A 17,499-nucleotide genomic window follows, 5' to 3' on the forward strand; every position below is an offset into this window, starting at 1 on the left:
CCTGTTTCTATGCTCCAGTCGGCCAGCTCTTCCCCACTATAAATAGTGGGTGCTGGCCTCTCATTTTTCATAGAGTCTTGTACTTATTTGCTCCCTCACTTATGAGACTATCACTGTCTCTTGCTTGGGACTGCTTTGGTTCAGTATATTCAGCATAGTTTGCTCCATATCTCTCTCTCTCTTGCACTCTCTGTTCAGCACATTCTAGTGCCACTCTGCTTCCGCTCTGTGCACTCTTTCAATGTGCAATAAGAGAGATGCACGACGCTGAATGGAGATGATCAATATATGTCTCCTCACAGGGGAGGCAGAATCATGCTGAATGGCTAAGACAACGACAAAGACAGGTGTGGAAGAAAATTGATCATTAAAATACGTATTATAAAACAATGATGTAACTTCAAAAGATTTTAAAAGAACAAGAGCTTTCATCTATGTCCCATACAAATGTTTTCAATATATATACATTTCATAGTTTTTAATGGTAAGCAAGAAGAGTATCGAGAAATTTGAAGAAACTTCTTAACAACTGGAACAATCTAAATCTATTGTTGTGGAGCAGAGATATCCCCCAGCCGAGCCCTTTTTGATGAAGTTTCTACAACATCTTCTTCTTCCTCTATCAATGGCACAACAGGGACCATTGGCCTTGCTGTTCTAAGAAGATGCTTCTTCCCGCAATCACTCAACAGATTAGGATCTGTGATTCCACATGCCAAGCCGTAAGCAGCATATGTTAAATAATATTTACATCTCAATGAATATACTCCTGGTCCCTCCCCAAAAAATCGAACAGCTGCTTGTCGCTCCAAAAGTATTGCCTTGTTTGCATTCAGCCTTAATAAGTGATAGCCACCTAGATACCTGGATAGAGTCTTTATCGCCATCAGAGGAAAACTTGCATTGTCCTTGGAGAAGCTAGCATGAAATATTACAATTTGAGGGAATTTTAGGCGACGTATATATGTTCCTAGTGTCGAATTGTGGCCCGAATCGTAGCCCAATCCCGCCATACGCTTGCCTGAAGCACATTTGAGGAATGTGTCTTCATATATTTCCAACTGAAAAAATAAGGATAATTAGCCCAGAAACAACATCACCAAACAATCCAGGACAAAGTTGATTAAGCCAAATCTGCAACAAAAGTACGAAAACACAACAAAAGAAAATAACCTCTTGGTTCTCATCTGCTTCAAGCAAGGCGTCTTGCCATAAATTAGTGCTCGAACTAGGAATGGTTTCCGCTGTCTTACTTGGCACATCCTTAAACTCTCCCATGTTGGTAATATTCGGTCTTTCCCTTGCTTCTTGTAGCTCTTCCTCTGTGGCATCTTTTCCTTCATATTTAAGGGCATCAGCATAGATCATCTTTAGTGTTGCTGCAGGCAACAGATAGGAACTCGGTGTCTTTCACATGGCTATCCACTAGTAAGTACGTATCTATCCCATCATCATCTACAAAATTGTCATCAACCTCCAGATTTTGGGCTATGAAGGCTATGCAATGGTCCTCCCTTAAGTTAAATACATGTTGTATGTCTGTCAGCAATATATACTCTGAATCTCCTACTTGGTAGGAGGGGAGCAATGGCGTTGGAATGGGAGAGAACTCATCTGATTCAATCACAGGCTGGCCTACGTCAGTTTTTTGTTCTCTCAGTGCCTCAATATCAACCGCCGCACTGAGCTTCCTCTCTTCTTCAACATTGAACTCCTCAATCACATGAGGAGTGTCCTCCTCTTTAGCAACATCCTCAACTGTGGGACTAGCCTGACAAAAAACTGTGTCTTCACTTTCATTTGTCGCATGCGGCTCTGTACATTCTTCATCTGTTAATTGCACGTTCATGTGCAAGAAGCATAAGAAGGCATAAGAGTATTCCATTAAGCGGCATTTTCTTTTGTGAAAAGGGCATGGCAAAGCTCTCTTCTTATCACATGGTACCTTGTGCCAATCCCTGTTTAACCTCTGCTTCTTCTCTGGGGCGACACCTTGAGATTAAAATGAATGTAGTTTTTCCCATCAATCATCACTGTATCTTCATTTGTGAGCTCATCAAACTCTTACTTTGCCTCTTCAAAGTATTCGGGATGGCTAGAAAGTGTATCCTCCAGAGAAAAATTGCAATTGAACATCAACGAAATCGAAGGGTGCAAATCATGACGTCCACATTTGTAGAGGAAGTCATACAACAGAGTTGCAGGTGTTTTTCTTTAATCTCTTCGTCCACATCAAACTCGACTTAAACTTGCGCCATTTCTAAATTCAAGGGTGTAGATAAGACATGGAAATTATTAGTTCAAACAATGAATCAAGAGACAGTCGGTCTTAAACACCAAATCTCTGTGTGGTGAATGGATTCAACATAACGGGAGAGGAGATGCCAGAGGAAGCTAGGTATTCCTCCTCGCATTGTAGTGAATTTATTTTCCCTAATGCAAATAAAATTGCAGCTTCGTCAAGGACCTCTTCTCGCATTATGGTGAATCGATTCACCATAATGCGAGGAGGCATATTGTGCTTCCTATGGGACCTTCGCTCGCATTATGGGGTGAATCGGTAAGTTTTTGTATATTACTTGATTGTTTTGTGAGTTTTTTGTATATTCCTTGATTGTTTTGTTTATTCTTTGGCTATTTGCCCTCTGCCATTGAATCTTGCTTTATGGTGATTCGATTCACCTTAAAGGAGACGACGGGCCATTAGAATCTCAATACGGCTCCATGTGTTATGGTGAATCAAATCACCAAAATGCAAGATGGAATGGTAAGAGATTCACGACAATCCTCCTCCCGTTGTAGTAAATGGATTCACTACAATGCAAGGAGGATTGTTTTGCTTTGACTAGCCCTTGGTCTCGCATTATGGTGAATCAATTCACTATAATGCAACATCAAAGGGCAAAGGATTCACGATAATCCACCTCGCATTCGTGTCAATTAATTTACCATAATGTAAGGAGGATTATTGTGCTTTCAGTGGCCCTTCATCTCGCGTTATGGTGAATGGATTCAACATAATGCAAGGAAGTGCATATTGCTTTCTTGGCCACCCTCTCTCGCGTTATGGTGAATTGTTAATCGTGTACTACTGAATAGCTAAGTTTTCTGCAGTTGCTTGCGTTTTTAGATGGCTCGTGTAAGGCATACAGCTAGACTCAAGCACAATGCAGGTCCCTCATCTAGTGGGAAGAAGATTGGCACTATGAATGCCTCAAGATCGAGGAAATCAAGCCGTCCTTCCCAATTATCCAAACTGCAGAGCCTAGACAAAGGCATTTCGCAGACCATTCGTCAGTGCTACGAGAAATCACACGATTTATGAAGCACCCGACTGCTGCTGTTCCAAGATTACCTTTCCAGAGGCTTGTCAGGAGAATTGCGAGCGAAATGGAATGTTGTTTAGGTGGAAGGCATCGGCCCTGTTTTGCTTGCAGGAGGCCGCAGAGGATTGGGTGATTGAATTTTTTTTGGATAGTTACGTTCTTGTGGCCCATGCACACAGGGTCACAGTGATGAACAAAGATTTTTCAGCCTAGTAGCCCTTCGTTTTAGATATGATAAGTTACTTAGGCTAGTTACAATTACTGATGCACGAATGGTGCAAATTTTGGATGTCCGTCCCATTCAAAAAGTGAGAATTGAAGAGGTGACGGAGGGAGTTCCAGAACATGAACATGAGACTCCGGTAAATTTTCGGGCAAGCGCTCAAAGGGAACATCATGTGGCAATGCTTGCATTGCAAAAAAAAAGAGAAAATGTTCGTACACTCCACGCTATGAATCAGGAGGCGCTTCAATTTTTGTTGCCGAAGTTCTATGTACCCTATCATATTAGAGGGCAAAGAGGTTATTTCTCGATTAATGCTGAGGAGATAAACATTTTGTTTGATCCTAGAACTGAAGTCAACGACAAAGTGCTCAAATGTGTTTTAAGGTATACTCTTTTCTCTATTCTCCCACAATTTTTCATTCTTGGCTCTTAAAAGTTTATGCCTAACTCTTGATATGTTTTCTTGTGAAGTTTTTTTAATTTCGCAATTGCCCAAGGATGTACATCATCGGGTGTTCCAGATTGATTCGCTAGTGTCAACACTTTTGCTAGTGGAGTCAGTTCCCTACCTTGATGTGCTGAACTGGTTTCGGGAGGTCCATCTGGATGATGCTCGAGTAAAGTTTTTTGGCATATCATGAAAAGTGAGTTTGTCTCTGTATCTCTCTTGCATGATGTTTATACGAATCACCATACACGAGTTATATAGTGCTTCTTTCTTTGCATGTGCTCTCGCTTCTTCACAGTGAATCGATTCACCACAATGCGAGGAGGCATTTTGTTTTTCATCTGGCTTGAAACTAATAGAAATCTATTTGGATGTGATGCAGTGTCCATTGGAGTCTTGTTCTAGTCGATGTGCAAGACAATGTTATTTACCTTGCAAATTCGATATCTGGTGTCCATGATAGCAATGTTTTGCTGTGAGTGAAAATCATTACGATACATATTATTGTTTAAGTTAGAAGTCTGGATTGATCAGGATATTGATTGGTCTTTGTTTGCAGTGGCGTCAGGAAACTAATGGCCGCTTATGAGAGCCTGAGCATGGACACCGACACCCTGGAGCGAGCGACCATTCGAAGGGTTAGTGTGCCCAAACAAGATGATGGTTATAGCTGTGGGGTGGAGGGTTTCTCTCAATGCATTGTTGCTAATACGGAGCATTTTTTAGCTCCCTTCAGAGGATGTAAGCATTTTTCAGCTCCCATACGCATGCGTACTCTTGTTTATCTACTTGTATATTGTCTTGTTAATCTTATGCCTTGATGAATTGTGATGGCAGTTTTCATCCATGTCTCGTTACGTGGACCTAGACGTCCAAACGTTTAGGGAGGAAACGATTGCGAAAATGATCGAGGTCGCCTCCAAATGGCCCAATGGACTTCATCCCACCACAATCCACGAGGGGGGATAGGCCCCCCTGAGCCTCTTAGATGGGCTCCGTACTTGGGAGAAGAGCCATGGCTCCATCCTGAAGCCCAAGCCTATGGGTTCCAGTGATATATATTTTTTCCTTATCGATGTGTTGGTGGATTGTTTCTTCCAACAAATGTACTCCACTCTGTAACTACACATATACATTTATATTTTTTTACACATATTTAGTGTTATTGGAGAGGGAACATCAATTGTACATAGAAATTCAATTAGAAAATTTTTACCTTCAATACATTGTTTTAAACAATAAAGCATTACAAAAATAATGTTCTGAATAGATAAGTTTATTGCACATCTCTTGTATCTTGGTCCATGCTTTCCCAGTTGTTGTTGATCCATCGCCACCTTCTATAAGTAAATGACATGTACAGATATTGCCTGGCAATATAGTATCTGATTCCAAAATATCATTAAGATAATTTTTTGAGTATAATTAAATAAGCTTTATAACTGTTTCATAAAAAGATATTTGAATGTTATAACACTCACCGAAATGCAATGTCGGAGGTGTTCAATCGACATTCGATCAAATCATCTCCCTTTGATGATTTCACTCTCCAACCTTTGTCAAACAAATGATCAAGCCAGGCTTCATCTATATCTTTGCACATAAAAGTTATTCTAGTTTTTCTCAATTGTTTACAATCAAAAAATAAATCAACAAAGCATGCAATTGGAACAAACAAACTTAAGTGGACATTTCTTGCACCAATGCTAGGCTTCATAGCACATTTAATATCATTAAACATTTTGGTCTTGTATGACTCTATCACTTCTGTATCAAGCAATGGCCACTCAGGACTATCAAGTGCACGCAAAGGAATATGTTCCAACTTTCCATGCCGACTCGATTGAGTGGGCAAGGTATAAAATGAGTCATAGAAATATGTTCTACTTCTTGCGAGATCACTTAGTGCACGACCTTCATATTGAAGTTCCCCCACCTCACCATGTACGACATTCAAGAATCCATCACTTTATTTGCAACATTGGAATACAAAACACAAGCACTTACAATGTGGTCTGTGTCCAATGGTCCCACGTTGATCTCTTTTTGCATGAATACATGCTGGATCAACACTTCTTTGATAGTTTTCCCTCCTAGTGCCATGCTGAAGTCAAGGATCCTTCCTTTCCAATGTTTGGCCAAGTCTTCAGATGTCTTTCCCTTCACTCGGTAGTGGCCACGTTTTCCTGGCTGCATAGTGACCCAAGAGTACTTCCTGTATACTTGGGGAATCCATTCTTCGTTCTCGTCTTTTATGTTATACAACACAACAGATGAGATACTGCTCCTTGCTCGTTTCAGTCCACTTTCGGTTACCATGAGAGATTAAGAGACGTATGAGAAAGAAGAAGTAGCAGAAAGTGGATGACTGAGCTAACCACTTTTGTGGATCAAGGAGGGAAGAAGAAATGAGGGACGGTGTGTCCTTTTGGGCGCCAAAGATGTTTTCAGTTTCAAAAGTGGAACCAAGTTGAGGGAATAACCAAGAGATTGGGTATCTATCTATTCCAAGCATTCAAAATCATTAGTTCTAGGGGTGGTGGAAAGAATTTTTTAGTGCTCCACGTCTAACATAGGAATGTGGAAAACATTCTTTTATTGTGTTAGGTGCTAACAAAAAAACGGTTTAAAATATTTTAAGACAAGGTGATGGTTTTTTTAATATTTCATGAAGATAAGAGTTTCTCCACATTTTAAGTGGGTTTGTACAGAGGTCCCACCACCGGTGAATATCGTTGCTAGATTTCATGTCACTCAATCTATGTGTCTATTATTATATTATTATTGAAACAACCCTCTTTTGAGTCCAAATTTTCCTAATGCTAACCCCATCTAAAATTGGCATTACTATAACAACTGCATACATCACTGCATCTACACTTTTGGCATGAAACTGAGAAGCTGCTCCTTAGGGGACCAAGTAATCTCACGTGATGTACAAGGTAGTATAAGTGAACAGGGAGCGGTGAACCATATTACGTGGAAATTTTGCGTAGAGTTTAACAACTATTTGTGGATGGCTACGTGACTTCTTGTGATAAGGAATATAAAAAACATGAGTCTTAGTTATTTAATTAAGGGAGTTGAAAAATTCTTCAGTAACTCAATAACTCGAAATTATCTGTACTACAGAAAAAGGGATTATCCTATATGTATATATATATATATATATATATATATATATATATATATATTAATTTTAAATTTTTTCCACCCAAAGGGGTTCACATACGCACTTGCTGCCAGACAGAGGAGGACTCAGAGACAGGCTGAGGAGGACACAGATGATGCTGGTGAGATGGGGGAGGAGATATGAGGAGGCGATGGAGGAGGGTTCCTTGATGGAGCAGTCACCCTATTCGATCTTATGTGAGGACATCATTCATTTCTCATAGTAGGGTGAAGTCTTCCTTGTGGGGGACTTCAATGCCCGACGAACCCAGAGCCGGCAGTGTGAGATTTTTGACTTTGCAGATCCTATACTACTAGATGCTCTTGATATGGATATAGTCGGGTTGGGGAGAGTATCATCTGACCGAGGTGCTGACAACACAAGTTATGGATCACACCTACTTGCCTTGGGTGCAACACACCAGCTCCTTATCTATATAATGGTATGGCACACTGGTCGGACTCTGGAGGGCTAACATGCTTCTAGAAGGGAGGAGCGGGTGGAGGCAGCACAGTCGATTATGTCATGGGGTCCATAGTATGTCATAGGGTCCATAGGAGGCATGGATCTTGTTCAGGACTTTACTATTCCCCCATGCTCTATTGGAGCTATCCACTCACATCTTGTGCTATCACTAGCAACCAGCCTCACACCATTAGAACCATAGATCCATCAGCACCTCTGTCGGCACTCACGGATGGACTTACGTCAGTATTGCATTCAGTGGCCATGGAGAGCTTCCCCCACACTACACATGGCATGGAGAGCACCCGTTCTAGGACTATGCCCCAGAACCACTGGTATGATGAGTGATGAGTGCCGCCAGTTACGTAGACAGCTGAGAGTACAGAGAGAGTTGGGCCACATTACACTACGCCAGGTGGCTGGATGATAGATGTTCGCCCTTACTACACGTAAGAGACCGGCATATGAGGAGGCATAGTATTGGGACATCCACCACTTGTTGCTGATGAGCCGGGATGCAGATATGGCCTGGCGACAGCTCACGGAGCCTTCCCCACCCACACCGATAGAGGACCCTGCTACATGGCATGCTTACACGGAGAGACTATACCAGATCCTAGCCCAGCCACCTATCCCTCAGCCACCATCAAAGCAGTGCCCACCTCTTCACCAGCGAGATTGTGACTAGAGCTATACAAAGATTACAGCATGGGAGAGCCTATCTCTTGGAGTGTTTTGTTGGCTTTGCCTTCTCTTCCTTGGTGGAATGATTGGTGGTGGGGGTGGCCTGGGTTGATTAGCCCAACCATCTGGGAAATGATCATTTAGAAACTTCGTTCTTCTTTAGTGATGGGCTTCCTTGGCATTGTGGTCCTCCTCCTGCCTTCTACTCTTCCTCTGTTTGGAGAGCTTCTTCTTCCTACTTACATTGCTGCTCTTCTTGGCAAGCTTCTTCTTTCTCTACTTAGTGTGTTAAGGCTTCTAATCACTTACGTTCTTTCCTTGTCATCTTACTTGATCTGTGAGCTTCGTGCTCTTCCTTCGACATTCTAGGAACTTTGTGTTTACTCACTTTTATATTCAATCTTCCTTCGACATTCTAGGAACTTTGTGTTTACTCGCTTTTATCTTCAATCTTCAACTTATAGCTTGAGCTGGCAGCACTGGCTTTTCTTGCCTTGTCTCATCGATGTTCATAAGGTTTTGAATAGTAGACAAGCCTTGAAATATGTCCTATGCATTAGGTTCTACCTGCTGGGACCATGGGGAGTGCATTCCATGTTTCTCTTAGGTGGATCCTCAACTTTGGCTTCAAGGGGAATGATTTCTAAGCCTTCATGTGGGGGAACTACCATATCAGACCCAACCACCAACTTGGTAGGTTTGGGCTGAGAGAGGGAATGATAGGGTTAGGGATGTGGGGGTCTACGCAGAGGCCCACAGTCTCCGAGCCCCTGGGGATAGGCAGGTTTTCGGTAAGGCTTCTCCACCATTGACCATGTCTTCACTCTCAGGATACTTGTTGAGCACGCCAAGAGCTAGGATAGGCGCTTATATTGTTGGTTTGTGGATTTTTGCAAAGCTTTCGATACGGTTCCTCCAGAGTGGCTCTTTCAAAGACTCATGACACTAGGAGTACCTACAGAGATGATGTGGGGAATTTATGCTCTTTATGAGCGTGTGTGGATTTATGCTCTTTATGAGCGTGTGTGGTAGCCAGGGTTAGATGCCCAAGAGGTATGTCTGCAGCCAGGGTTAGATGCCCAAGAGGTATGTCTGCAGCCAGGGTTAGATGCCCAAGAGGTATGTCTGCAGACTTTGCTAGCACCATTGGTGTGAAGCAAGGATGCCCACTATCTCCCACCCTCTTCGGGCTATACACCGACGAGGTAGCAGACTATATTCAATGAGGAGGTGGAGTCGGCGGGCAGATCTCGAACACACAGGTACATATTATGCTATATGCTGATGACATTATCTTGATTTCAGAGACACAGGAGGGACTACAGCAGCATCTAGGGGCTCTAGAGCTTTTCTACAGAGACACAGGCCTCACTTTGAACCTTGGGAAAACCAAGGTTATGATCTTCCATACATTGCCAGCAATGAGGAGGAGATCTGTTTTTATGTTTGAGGGCAGCCAAGTAGAGGTCGCTACATCTTATAATGTATATGTGGGGATTACATTTCCAGAAGCCCCGTACAAAGGGGGGGCTTTTTGACACTTTAGTCACCCCAGCCCTGATGTACGCAGCCCCCAGTTTGGACACCAGGCTTGGCAGCCTCCACATGGAGCCAGATAGAGTGCCCACAGGTCATACTGCTATTCCATATGGTTCGTAGAAGCAAGCCATCCATTCCCCCATGACATTGTGAGAGCAGAGTTTGCTGCACCACTGATGCTAGTAGAGGCACTCTTTTAGACAATATGTTTCTTGCACAAACTCAGTGACATGCCGGTGGACCGACTCCCGCGCATTGCTTTTGAGGCATCCAAGCAGCTTGCAGAGTCAGGGGACAGTCGCTCATGGTATACACAAGTAGTCCAGTGGCTCCAGAGTTTTGGGTATGATATGGACTGATTACCACCTACCCAGTATGATCTACATGCCCCACACCTCTCCCTCTCACACACTAAGAGGAATAGAGTCATTAGGCAGGAGTTGATTATTCAGAGACATATCATACGCACATGGGTGACACCATCATAGCCTCTCCGTATGAAGATGGCATACTACAAAGATCATTTCTTGATGCTGACTTATGATGGTTTCATTCAGAGACCACACTACATGGATCTATATCTTCCACATGCTTTGAGAGTAGTGATTGGGCAACTCTGAGTTTCATCACACCCCCTGGAGATTGAGGCTGGACGAGCAACCCGCATCCCGGGCGGGAGGAGAGATTATGCAGATTATGTAGAGAGGATGTGGACAGCGAGTCACACTTTGTATGCAGATGTCCATATTATGATGGGATCAGAGCCACCTACCATACTCTCTTCAGAGGAGCAGACACATCTTTTCAGTCCATCCTGCAGATATCAGACCAACGAGTACTTGGGCGCTTCTAACTAGAGATATACCAACATAGAGAGCAGTTACTCCAATCAAGAGAGAGGAAAGCCCAGATCTCCGACAGACTCAGATGACTGATTTCTTCTAGAGGACAGCCATGCCAGATCCCACAGTGATGGGCCGAGGGGTCACTTTGAGGAGAGCAAAGGAGATTCGAGCATTGCGGCGTCCACGAGCGCCCGGATACTGACCTTCCCATAGACATCGACATATGATCAAGGACATTCGAGCACGACACCAGCACGCGACTAGAGGAGAGAGGACAGTAGGGACCCATTGATCTGGCGGCCATCTTGCATATCATTACAACTCGCGCTAAAATGTATGACATATTACACCCCCCCCACCACAGGATGGAGCTGACCTAGGAGCATGCCTGCCTTGAGGATCGTTGTATCACCTTGGCATATAGTTGTGCATTTACCCCAGTAGTGCTCCATCCTTATATATGTACATACATCCTGACCTCACAGTAGCAGTTTTCTTCCAGTTGTTGTATTGTGCACTGAGCACCATCTGATACTCAGAGATACCACATACATTGTACATGGTTTTGTCTCATAGGCCAGTTCTCTTTGGCCTGAGAGAGACGTTAATACAATCTTTCTTTCTTTCTTTCTTTCTCTCTCTCTCTCTATATAACACACTTTGTTTCTCTCTCTACACTCTCTCTCTCTCTCTCTCTATATATATATATATACACACACACACTCTCTCTCTAGAGAGAGTATATATATACACACATCTCTCTCTCTCTATCCACACATACACACTCTCTCTATTACTATTTCTAGAGAGGGAGAATATATATATATATATATATATATAGAGAGAGAGAGAGAGAGAGAGAGAGAGAGAGAGAGCTTGTGCATTGCATTTAGGATTCCTTTGTTCAGCTCACTTCACTAGAGGTTTAAAGGGTATTTCTATTTTAATAGAAACCTTGAATGCAATTGATACATCATGTGCAAGCACGAGTGGGTACTTCCTTTATTTGCCACTAGAGGTTGCTGGTTGTAGGTTGTGATTTTTTCAGATGTTTGCAGCCCTGATACATTAGATCGCTTTACATGTACCTATTCACAATCAAAGTATTCTTAGATGAGGTTAATCAAAGTTTTGGTGGAGGAGGTAGGAATGCCTCTTTGTTTTGTGAAGCATATTTTGTAAATGCTTGGGCATTATTAAGACCTCTCTCTCTCTCTCTCTCTCTCTCTCTCTCTCTCTCTCTCTCTCTCTCTCTCTCTCTCTCTCTCTCCTCTCTCTCTCTCTCTCTCTCTCTAACTGCACACATGCAAGCATGCACAAACCCTAAGAATCAATCAAGGTCACATGTCTCTTTTTAAATGTGTAAAACCCTTTGTAAACAGTATAACTCAAACTCAGTATCAACTCGTAATAGTTCTATGCCCCATGCGTGTACACAAAATAAAATGCTTATGTTTACCTCCTCTTTCAATATTATAATAGTGTCTCAAGGACTACATGCTAGTAAAGCACCCTAGGAGAGGCAATGAGTGATTGAATAAACTTTATCTATTGTTGGTGGCGTAAATTGCTCGTGGGAAGCAGAAAACCAGTCACCTGTAGATTCTCCATGGAAGCTTTCCATTAAAGCTTCAAACTTGACTTTTTCTTGCTCTAATCCTTCCCTCCTTGCTCTAATCGTCCAAGTGATATTATGAGAAGCTTGTTTCTGATCTACCTCTTGATTTTGAAGCAGTGGCCAACCACATGAGGTATCCATAAGCCTCATTCTCATCAAGCTTCATCATCAGCATCATCTTCAAGCTTTCAAATCTCTTCAAAGTGTGCTTATGAGCACTAATAATGTTGATTAACACTAATAAAGCTGTTAATCCAACAAAGGAAAGTTATTATAAAGTGTTTTTAAACACTAAGAGTGTTATTTAACACTAATGGTGAATCTAATCACCAAAATAAGTGTCATTAGACACTAAAAATATGCTTTTAAGTAGCACTAATTATGTTTTCTAAACACTAATGGTGATTTTAATCACCAACCAAAGTGTTCTTTAACACTAATGAAGCTAATCTCCATTAAAATTAGTAATTGGGCATAAACCCTAAGTGCTAAACCATAAAAATTACTATTTTTACTCTCCTATTTATGCAACATTCTTGACTTGATTAGGGTTGTTGCACTCTCATAAGCCTCTCTCTTTCTTGATTAGGGTTGTTGCAACATTCTTGATTAGGGTTGTTGCACTCTCATAAGCCTCTCTCTTTCTAATTAAGCCTAAATATCATAAATTTCTAGTTTTTTCTTCTTCATAAATCAGCCCATTACTCTCTCATAACCTCTTTCAATACCCAATGTCAAAGGACAGCACTCAAATCAAGAAGTTCTCGGGAGAGGGCTTCCACACTTGGCAAGTCCTTGTCAAGTACAAGATGGTGTCCAAAGGCTTTTGGCCATTTATCTCCGACACTAAGGTTATTGATCGAAAACAAAGGCTGAAGATATTGAAGATGATGAGAGGGCACAAGCCATCATCATGATTCATCTTGATGAGGCTCTCATTCACCATGTGGACCAGCTTCCGACTGCAAAGGAGAAATGGGATAAGCTTGATAAGCTCTATGGAGCTCGTGGTAAGAATTCCAAGATCTCACTCAAAATTGAATTTTTCAGCTTGGAACTCAAAGAGGGAGATGGCATTGGAGCCTTCATCTCTCACTTGAAGGGCCTTATGGCTTAACTTGCATCAGTGAATGGGAAAATGGATGAAGATGATGCAGTGGCTGTTTTGCTAAAAGCAGTCAAGAAGGTGTACCCCACCTTGGTCACCACCCTGAAGAACATACCTAATCCTACCCTCGAAGGAGTCATTCAATCTTGTCTTGATGAAGAAAAGAGGCCAAAGGGAGGAGCTGAATCTTCAAATGCAACCACTTCATCGACTATCGAACAAGCTTTGTCACATCAAAGTGGTCAAAGTAAGATGTGCCCATTGCAAAAAGGTGGGTCATTTGGCAAATAATTGTTGGATCAAATATCCCAACAAAATGAAATGTAACAAGTGTAAACAAACAGGACATATCACTTCTAAATGTCCTAACAAAGAGTCAGAGGCAAACTTTGTATCAGCCTCTACCCCTGCTGAGAAATTGTTTTAAATCTCAATGTAATCACACCTATATTCCAAACCTTGTACGCCTAATGTTATAAAGGCATCCTATGTCCAATATCACTTATTCCATTCTTTCATAGTTGGTATTGAGGGGGGGTATTAAGAGACTAAGGTTATGTAAAAGGGGAAGAGAAGGGTGTGAGTGTGAATGGACTTAAGGTCCACTAGCTCATCTATTTAAAGGTGGAGCTAGGAGGCATTTTGTATTGAGCAAGGCCTAGTTGTATTCATAAATAACTTAATAAGCAAGATATTGTTCTTGTATTTTGTGAGTTCTTTGCCTCCACACACTTGATCTAGCATCTAGCATGAGCACCACGTTTTCTCAACATATATAACTCAATTCTTGTACTTCATGAAAATCTGCTTCTCAGAGCACTTAATTATGCATAAAAACATAAAAAGCACATGGGCAGAAGAAGACAAGACCAGGTCCTACTCAACAACATTTGACAAGATCAGGTCCTAATCAACAACATTTGACAAGAATCCTGCCACCACAGAAAGGGACATGAGTCACAAGCCAATTACTTCAAACGATGAATGTCGCTTCAATGAATCAAATGAGGAATTCAGAATCACCATCTCGTTCTGATGATTAAGTCTACGTTCTCCGAATCCTTCTCTCTTCTCTCCCATTATTAACATCTCTTAATGTCCACACTAACAAAAATCACATGTAACTTTGCCAATGATTTCCAAAAACACAGTGGGCCAAAAGAAAAAGAAAAAAAAGGGCTCACACAAAAATAAAAATGCAATCATTCGAACCCCCCACCGTATTAGGAATTCCCAATACACCACTAACCTCTTCATTCATTAACTAGCTTTTTTTATTTCTTTCGGAGGACCAAAGACCAATGAACGTCATTCAACATCAAAGCCATCGACAAAGCTTGTTCATTCTCCCCACACAAAGGTATTCAATGCGATCACGCGGATGCGATCGCAGGAAGGGGGGAATGTTAATCCAATTCTAGGATTAACAAGAGCTACCACCATTATCTTACATCAAGGAGTCACGATAGATACACCAAATGTTCATACATTCAAGATATGAAGCAATAGTGTCCAAAGCTACAACTTGGACGGGCGCCCGTAATGGTGTGATGAAATATTTATGGCGATTCCTGCTTCAAGAGCGAGGTGTTAATGCAATTAACACCCTTTGAACCAACTCGACGGATTCTACCCAAACCATAGTCAGATGTCACACCAACAAAGCAACCCTATGTATCGTACCCTCTCCGAGCACTTAGACTAGAATTAGAAGAGCTACTGCCCTTGGTTGGAGAGGGCGGCACGTTATGGTCCAACGTGGCATGGCACACAAAGCTAGCAAATCCACATTTAGCCAATCTGTTTGGAAATAAGGATTGTGACATTTATGATCAGTTTACTGATTCCACCAGGTGGAGGAAGGCTCATCCAACCCACACAAGAGGGGGTTATACAGAAATTATCACAGATGATGCCAACCCCAAGATGGAGGATTTCGGAATACAGCCAGGAGAAAAGAGTACCTTACAATCCCGGAATATAGCCACATGAATATATGTGTGTGCCACCAACACAAAGAGTAGATCCCTTGTACATGCCACTGAAGAGAAGATGGACACCATTGGAGTTTCAAGAGGCAACGCAAAGGGATTCACATGTCTGCTCTATAACTTCCCCATCTTCTTGCTAGAAACATTTACAAATATAGGAGAGCAAAGAAAGCAGATGCTGAATTGGATACAGGCAGGATACAGGCAGGCGCCATATCCCAGACCCGCCGGCCATTGTGGCTAGTGTTCAATTCCTAAAACTGTTGGTGGTCCTGATAGATCAACCCAAGGAAAGATATGATGGATATGGTGCTGATCAGCTACAGTCCGACATGAATCAAGGACCAAGTGACAGAGGCATGATGTTGTATTATCATCACCTAAGGTGTCTACTAGCTTATATACATATCACATTCAAAGACATGGTCGACACTGGGTTTTGGAGATCACACGCTGCATTTAGAAGAACCCTAAAAAAGCTTTAGTTACGCCGAAACTTCTATCGTACAATGAGTTCGGCGACCAGGTCTTTCAATCTCGGTAAAACAGGTTTTGAAGATAAAACCTACATCAGGTAGGGGAGATGTTAATCCCATTTTGGATTAACAAATATGCTCCTCCATTTGAGGACATTAATAAGTGTCATACAAAGGCACTATAAAAGTTATACATTATGAGATATTGGCCACCCAAGGCCTTAGTTAAGTAAGTTTTGGACACCCAAGTGTGAATAAGAGCCAATTTTATATAAGGCATTTTCTCATAATGAATGAATATAATCTCCCTTTGTGCTATTAAGAGCTTTTGCTTTTTTCTTGAGAGCATTCTAGCACTTGTGCCTTCTTTATACTTGTTTGTTACATGCCTGTATTGAGGAGTGAGAGAGAGTGATTGCCTTATGTGGTGGTGTGAGTGACTCTACGGCGGTGATAGCATGGAGGTAGAGCTTGGAGGATTAGAGCTTCTCAAGTGAGCTTGGAGACCTCAAGAGACACAAGTTCAAAGCATTGGTAAGTCCCCTACGATAGTTGTGTTCTATTATTCTTCCCTAAGGTGAATGCATTGAGTTCCCTCTTGGAGGTGTGGTAGCCCATAACAGCATCACCAAACAACATTCAAGCACATCACCAAACAACCTTTGACGAATTCAAGCACATCACCAAACAACATTGGCCACAATAACCCTATGTCGAGAAATTTTTGTGCTCTCACCTTCCCAATAAAGTATCTAGCAACTCCAAAGTGTGCTTCCTCCAATACTTGCACAAATTTATCTTCTTACACACATCTCTATAAAACATTATCCTTAACTAACTTGTTATCCCACTATCGTTTGACAAGGTGTCACTAGCTTGATGAGCCACCACGTCTTATTAATGGTTGATCTTGAGGAAAACCATAAGCAAGTGTCGGTGTTTGATCAAGATCCAGCACTTGTGTGGTTCCAAACCACCTAGTCAGCTCCTGAAGAGTAGCGACCCTACTAATACAACTATGCCCAATGTGATAAGCCAACACTGGCGCGTTGAGTTGTTGGTCTGCCTAAGTTTGGTTAGTCATGACTGTGCATAGGGTAGTACCTAGATCCTTCCTAATTCTTGATAGGAGTTAATGTTCATATAGGCATATATCCTTCCTTATTCTGGATAGGAGCTACATCTAGACAGGTATGCAATAATTGACACGGAATGGACAGAGCTATGCAGTGCATAATAGAGACAAGACAGAGACTATTACACAAGACATTCTTGAACATTAGCTTAATCTCACAAGCATACAACATAACAACATTGACTCAGCACATGAATTCCTAAGCTCAACTATCCATTTCTCTATCTCTCTCTTTTTTTTGGGAAGGATCCCCCTTTTCTTCTCACATCAATCTGGGTACTACCCATTTGCAAGCCATTACAAAGTTGTTACAACAAGAAAGCTTAACACATAAGCAATGGAGCACAAATATGATGGCCACCTATGGACAAGAGCAAATACTAGGTTGCATATTGAAAAGTAGATTGTAGATTGAGAAGTATGATGAACATGTGTTATTAGAGTTCCCAACGACATTTGGAAGGTG

Source organism: Cibotium barometz, chromosome 66 (genome assembly GCF_041138505.1).
Source record: "Cibotium barometz isolate CiBa-2024 chromosome 66, ASM4113850v1, whole genome shotgun sequence".
NCBI lineage: Eukaryota > Viridiplantae > Streptophyta > Polypodiopsida > Cyatheales > Cibotiaceae > Cibotium > Cibotium barometz.